The following is a 7,022-nucleotide window of genomic DNA, read 5'->3' on the forward strand; positions in this document are numbered from 1 at the left end:
ATATATTATCACACTTACAAATTCAAAATACAATACCTAATCCAACAGGAAAAAAACACAATTACACTACAGCTATAGGAGCACAATGGTGTATTCACTGTTGGTGTGAAATGAATTAACGGTGACAGCAGAGAATCAGGGGGGATCAGACCGTGTTGTTTGTGTCATTACCAGATCATTCCCCAGCAGGTCTGCAGTGTCTCCTGCCTCACCTCGTTATTTCCACCAAACTGGGAAAGAAGCGTGGCTGGGGGAGGGCTGGGGTAACAGAGGAGCGGAAGCAGAAATGTTTGTGAAATAATTGAAATAAACTCCAGGTTCAATTAATAGTTAAAGAGAAATAAAAACTCACTCGTGGACTTAAACCATGAATCATCAGCCGGATCATCGACTCAAACAGCATGCTGAATTGTTTGATCGGAGATCATACACTTGCAACAAGTTGACACAGTCACACATCAATACAATCAACGATCACCGTTCAGATTTGAACGGAATAACCCCCATCTACTTCGCCGGTGCATTAACCAACTAAACCAACAGCACCAGGACATGAGCAGCTTCACTTACCGATATGTGCAGTCCGGTAACCACCTGGTCACTAAGTCCGAAATGTGTTTTCGGTATCACTCTTGCTCAGTGAGAATTGCAATCAACCTAAACTTTTGCCAAAACAGTTCACAGCCGAACATTCTTCACTGGAAATGGACAGAAATAAAACACAATCTCCTTTTGCATTGGCTTCAACATGATTCTTTCGATCCCTCTAAACTGACAGGGTAAAGAGGATGTGTTCAACCTCTTGGCGTCCCTTAATCATATTAACACACACTCTCAGGGAACCTCACACCAAGAGGAACAGGGTCATTGAGGTGAATTGGCCAGCTGTGGTGTTTGAGTCAGTGTAAACAGTGAAGGATGACCCGTGAACACCGACACTGACACCATCAGCTCCACCTCACATCCTGCCCCATGCCTCCCACTCATCTTTGCTGTTGTCATAAACCTGGTCCCTTTTTTTTCCAAACGTTGTTCCTTCTCTCAGGCATATTCTGTCCTTGATTATTTTTCAGATGGATAATAAAGCAGGCCAGGCTTACGATGAGACCGGTTTGGTACAGAGATGAAAAGGGTTTTGAGAAGCCTTTTATTTAGACATAAACAGATGAGACTTCAGGCCAAAGTGGTCATCTTTTAGAAGTCACGTAAAAACAATGACTGCAGATGCTGGAAACCAGGTTCTGGATCAGTGGTGCTGGAAGAGCACAGCAGTTCAGGCAGCATCCAAAGTGCAGAGAAATCGACATTTCGGGCAAAAGCCCTTCATCAGGAATAAAGGCAGTGAGCCTGAAGCGTGGGGAGATAAGCTAGAGGAGGGTGGGGGTGGGGAGAGAGTAGCATAGAGTGCAATGGGTGAGTGGGGGAGGGGATGAAGGTGATCGGTCAGGGAGGAGAGGGTGGAGTGGATAGGTGGAAAAGGAGCTAGGCAGGTAGGGCAAGTCCGGACAAGTCATGGGGACAGTGCTGAGCTGGAAGTTTGGAACTAGGGTGAGGTGGGGGAAGGGGAAATGAGGAAACTGTTGAAGTCCACATTGATGCCCTGGGGTTGAAGTGTTCCGAGGCGGAAGGTGAGGCGTTCTTCCTCCAGGCGTCTGGTGGTGAGGGAGCGGTGGCGAAGGGGGCCCAGGACCTCCATGTCCTCGGTAGAGTGGGAGGGGGAGGTGAAATGCTGGGCCACGGGGCGGTGTGGTTGATTGGTGGCCTGTGCAATGAAAGGAGAGTGGTCAGCTCCCTAGCTAAGCAGTTCAGTTCAGTCCAGAACTGGTTGGAAGTTTAACAGTGAGCTGTGTGGAAACTCCCTGTTCTGCGCTTCTCACCTCAACCTGGAAATATTTGATCTGTTTTTGTCCTCTGTTTTAAAGGGTGGTTGCTTATTGGGACTGTTGTGTGTATTCGGAACAGCACGCTTAGGTCAAGTTTGGATATACTGAGTTCTGTAGGGATTCCTAATTCTGTCGTTCGTGTTTCATGGTGTAATTTTGTGAATGATTTTATTCTCTGATTTAAACCTGGTAGTCAACTTCGCTAACTGAATCTGGGTAATTGTAACTGTACACTTACCGATACAAATTCCAAAGCTATGGGCTGGGCTGCCTGCTCACGAATGTTTTGAGCGGTCTGTCCTAGTCCATAACACGGTTCACCGTTATTTCACTTCCCTGCTCCACGTTTCACCTTAAACCCGGCCGTTTGCAGATGTCCGAATAGACCCTATCACTGTTAGAAACGCATTCCTGGGATATCGCTGTCACTCAGTGGGATAGGACTCACTGCCCATCCCTAATTACTCCAGAGATGCAGGGAATACCTTAATGTCCCGGACACTTGAATCCCTCGGCGCGTTTGTACAGCCATGATACCGCTGGGAAGGGAGGTCCAGGATTTAGACCCAGCGACACTGAAGGGACAGCGATACATTTCCAACTCAGAAAGGTGAGATGATTGGAGGGGGATTCCCGGTGGTCGGTTCCCCGTGTATCTGCTCCCAGTGTCCTTCGAGATCGATGCAAACAATCACTGGGCTGATTCTGGCAGAAACCACATGCGTTTTCAATGTGCAACGAGGAACGGATTCTCATTCAGGCAATTCACACCAAGACAAATAAATCTTCATTCCCTGACTGGGAATCGTATCCAAGACTGGGCGATACAAATTCGGACTCTTCAGCAGGGACTCCCTCCCGTGCTGCTGACTGTAACTTTTGTGACCTGACTTACACACAGTCTTTTTGTTTAGATTAGATTCTCTATCGTGTGGAAACAGGCCCTTCGGCCCAACAAGTCCACATTGCCCCTCCGAAGAGAAACCCACCCAAACCCATTCTCCTACCCTCTATTTACCACCTGACTATCGCACCTAACACTGTGGTCAATTTAGCACGGCCAATTCCACTGACCTGCTCATCTTTGGATTGTGGGAGGAAACCCTGTCCCTGTCCTTTGGGTTATAACCACCTTCAGCAGCAATGCTTCTCTCTGCAAGTTTCCGAACAGTTCATGTTAGCGCCCTCGGATTCATCGCGGAGGTGACCCTGGCAAGTTGTCAATATGTAGTGTAAACACGGACTTCGGTCAGAAACACCCAGACACACCATGTACCGATATTTATATCTTTCAAAAACTGAGGCAATTGAATTCAAACAAATGCAGAACGATGCTCTTCCCTCCGCTCCACAGACAGAGGAACTCGGGAAAGCAGCGGCGTGACATGGTTCTATAGGTATAGCTGAGTGATTGCACTTATAACCAGGCAATCCCGTTTCTTATTGCGGTGTGGAATCCTGCTGCCGGTGGCTGAAGGCAGAGCAAGAGGGAGTTTGTTTCGCATCTCTGTGTTTGGGATTCCAATCCCGGCGGGAAAACACTTCTTCCAGGCGCAACACCGAGGGCCGAAGGGCCTGTACTGTGCTGTATTTTTCTATGTTCTATGAAACCTGAGGGCCAACTTTTATACACAAAGACCGATAAGCATATAGAATTAGCTGCCAGTGGAAGTGGTTGAGGGAGAAACATTAACAATATTTAAAAGGTATTTGGACAAATACATGCACAGGAATTGTTCAGAAGGATAAAGGGCCAAGTGCAGGGAAATAAGATTATCGTGGAAGGATAATTTGGTTGGCATGGATCAGTTTGAGCCAAAGCCCTGTCTCTGTGATGTGCAACTCTCACACTCTCGGACACAAATCAGATACCAGAAATGTTGGAGAATGCAAATTTTACTGAGTGGGGGAACTGAGGCTGATCAATATTAGTGAAGAAATGTTGCTTTGATAATTGCGGGGATGGACGGTGGATCAACCCACAGGGCCTGATAATCTACATCCAAGCGTACTTCACAAAGTGGTTCCAGCAATAGATAATGCATTCACTGCCAGGATTGTCTACATTCCGATACAGTCCCTGCAGACTGGAGAGCAGCTGATATCACTCGAATATTAAAAAATGGAGACATTGTCTTTGTTTTCTCTATAATCCTGAAATTTCCTGCGGTAGTTCGGAGTTCAACTGAGCCTCTCTTCGGGCGGAGTGTGTCCCCATGATGCATCGTACAATAAACTGATTAATACTCAAGGTCTGCCTGCAGTGATTTTCTACAGCAGCGCGTGTGTTTAATTATGTAACTGCATATACATTTCTGTGTCTATTGCCATGTAAGCACATCATATTGCCACGAAACCACTTTGGGTGTCAGAGGTCACCGGCATGCTCTCGTCGTTGGAAGATGCTCACGTGTATTTCAGATAATGTGCTTTCATGCAATGCAGTTTTCCTGCTTGATGAAGAGATGGTATACTAGCCTTCATTGTGAGAGGTTGAGTCCAGGAGCAGGGATGTGTTGTCGCCTTGGTGAGGCCACACCTCCAATATTGTTTGCCGTTTTGGTCTCCTTTTCTGAGGAATGTATTATCTATCCTGTCTAGTCCTGTTAAGATTTTATAAGTCTCTATGAGATTCCTTCCTCGTCCGCCTGAACTCGGGAGGAAACAATCCTAACGCAGTTAATCTCTCCTCATACGTCAGCCCCACCATCCCCGGAACCAGCCTGGTAACCCTTCACTGCACTCCCTCAAGAGCAAGACCATATTATTCTTCATCATTCTTGAAGCAGATCCTTTGCCTGACTGTAGAAAATCTCACCATGCAGAAAGTAAATTCACAAGTCACATGCATCCATTCCGCACTCATGCTCGGGCACACTTGTTTGATAATTTAGGGACTCTGCATTTGAGAGGACGCAGAATGTGCGAATTTGTAACGTCACCTCCAAACCTCAGCATAGCAACTGGGATAATCTCGTCCACATCCCAATTACACCCAACATGTCTTTCACTCCTCCCTCTTCATCTTCCAGGGCTGTATAATTCCTTGCAAGCACATCTGTGCCTCTCGGTTGTCCAGACTGAAATAAAGAGTATTGTTGTGACAAGATCTGCTGTTGGAATTGCTGAGGGAACTCAGCAGGAGCGGCAGTGCCTGAGGGAGGAAACGGAATTCTCATAAATTTCCGTAGAAATTCTGAAACGGCGTCTCTGATTCTCTCTCCACAGATGCGGCCAGACCGGATGATTTTTTGTTTTCCTGCAGTTTCTGCTTTTGCTTTTAGCTGAATGTCTATTCCATTGACCGGAATGATACACCCAGACACACCATGTACCGATATTTATATCTTTCAAAAACTGAGGCAATTGAATTCAAACAAATGCAGAACGATGCTCTTCCCTCAGCTCCACAGACAGAGGAACTCGGGAAAGCAGCGGCGTGACATGGTTCTATAGGTATAGCTGAGTGATTGCACTTATAAACAGGAAATCCCGTTTCTTATTGCGGTGTCGAATCCTGCTGCCGGTGGCTGAAGGCAGAGCAAGAGGGAGTTTGTTTCGCATCTCTGTGTTTGGGATTCCAATCCCGGCGGGAAAACACTTCTTCCAGGTCACAAGTGGCGTCAATCTCCAATGCACTCCCTGAACAGCTCGGATTCACCCGTGCACCCTGATGAAGGGCTTATGCCCGAAACGTCGAATTTCCTATTCCTTGGATGCTGCCTGACCTGCTGTGCTTTAACCAGCAACACATTTTCAGCTGTGATCTCCTGCATCTGCAGACCTCATTTTTCACCCGTGCATTGCCAGCTTTGTGTGAATTGGTGTGTTTCCAGATTCCTGACTAGAGTTTTCTCGCTGAATTTGGTCAAGGCATTGACTGGAATAGACCATGATTCAATGTATGAAAGTACATTTCACTGGGGTAGAACCGAAACCCGCATAGTGACTGTGAATAAAACAGTGGAAACTCTCAGCACAGGAACAAGAGACACTGAAGCAGACACATGAGGACAAATATCTTTTCTCTGTCAGTGAAAGGCGCTGCTTCACAAAGGGGAGACTTCGAGGTGAAGCAGTGACGGTGATAATTTCTGCTGATTATTCACCCGATGAAGGCCGTTTCTGACCGAAGTCCGTGTTTAAATTACATACTGACAACCTGTCAGCGCCAGCCCAGCGATTGGGGCCAGTAGCGTAATGGATAACGCGTCTGACTTCGGATCAGGAGATTGTAGGTTTGAGTCCTACCTGGCTCGGGGCCGTGGTGCCCTTTATTGCGCATGCTTCCTGTTGCATTGCCATTTCTGACTTGTTTGGAGATGCTGGCATTGGATTCCTGCGTTTGTGAATTTAAAAGCTGCATTTCAGCCCGTTGCAGCTCATTCTCACACCGGTGTATGTCAGCTCCTGGTTTTACACTATGTGAGCAGCTGCTGGGATGAGAACCGCGTGTTCCATAGCCCTTAATTCCTTCTGACATCAAGAATTTATCAATCTCTGCCTTGAAGACATTTAGCGTCCCGGCCTCCACTGCACTCTGTGACAATGAATTCCACAGGCCCACCACTCTCTGGCTGAAGAAATGTCTCCGCATTTCTATTCTGAATTGACCCTCTCTAATTCTAATGCTGCGTCCACAGGTCCGAGTCTCAGGACTAGAAGGTGTCAGTCTCATGTTTGGATGGAAATCATATAAGGAAATGGAGTACTGGGCTAATGGTCGGATACTTGGTAGTGTGGATGAGCAGTGGGATCTTGGTGTCCATGTACACAGATCTCTGAAAATTGCCACCCAGGTAAATAGTGCTGTGAAGAGGCATATGGTGTACTGGCTTTTATTGGTAGAGGAATTGAGTTCCGGAGTCCTGAGGTCATGTTGCAGTTGTATAAGACTCTGGTGCAGCCGCATCTGGAGTATTGTGTGCAGTTTTGGTCGCCATACTATAGGAAAGATGTGAAGGTACTGGAACGGGTGCAGAAGAGGTTTACCAGGATGTTGCCTGGTATGGTAGGAAGATCGTATTAGGAAAGATTGAGGCACTTGGGGGTGATTTCTTTGGAGAAAAGAAGGTTTAGGGGTGACTTGATAGAGGTGTGCAAGATGATTAGGGGTTTAGGTAGGGTTGACCATAAGAA

At 46.8% G+C, this 7,022-nt stretch overlaps 1 non-coding gene across 1 annotated transcript; it reads left to right on the top strand.

The window, feature by feature from the left end:
• Positions 1–6,069: 6,069 nt before the first annotated feature.
• Positions 6,070–6,142, top strand: trnar-ucg (transfer RNA arginine (anticodon UCG)). The gene has a single exon. It is a non-coding gene; the product is annotated as a tRNA-Arg (tRNA).
• Positions 6,143–7,022: the final 880 nt, after the last annotated feature.

The sequence above is a fragment of the Hemiscyllium ocellatum genome, assembly GCF_020745735.1.
Source record: "Hemiscyllium ocellatum isolate sHemOce1 chromosome X unlocalized genomic scaffold, sHemOce1.pat.X.cur. SUPER_X_unloc_2, whole genome shotgun sequence".
NCBI lineage: Eukaryota > Metazoa > Chordata > Chondrichthyes > Orectolobiformes > Hemiscylliidae > Hemiscyllium > Hemiscyllium ocellatum.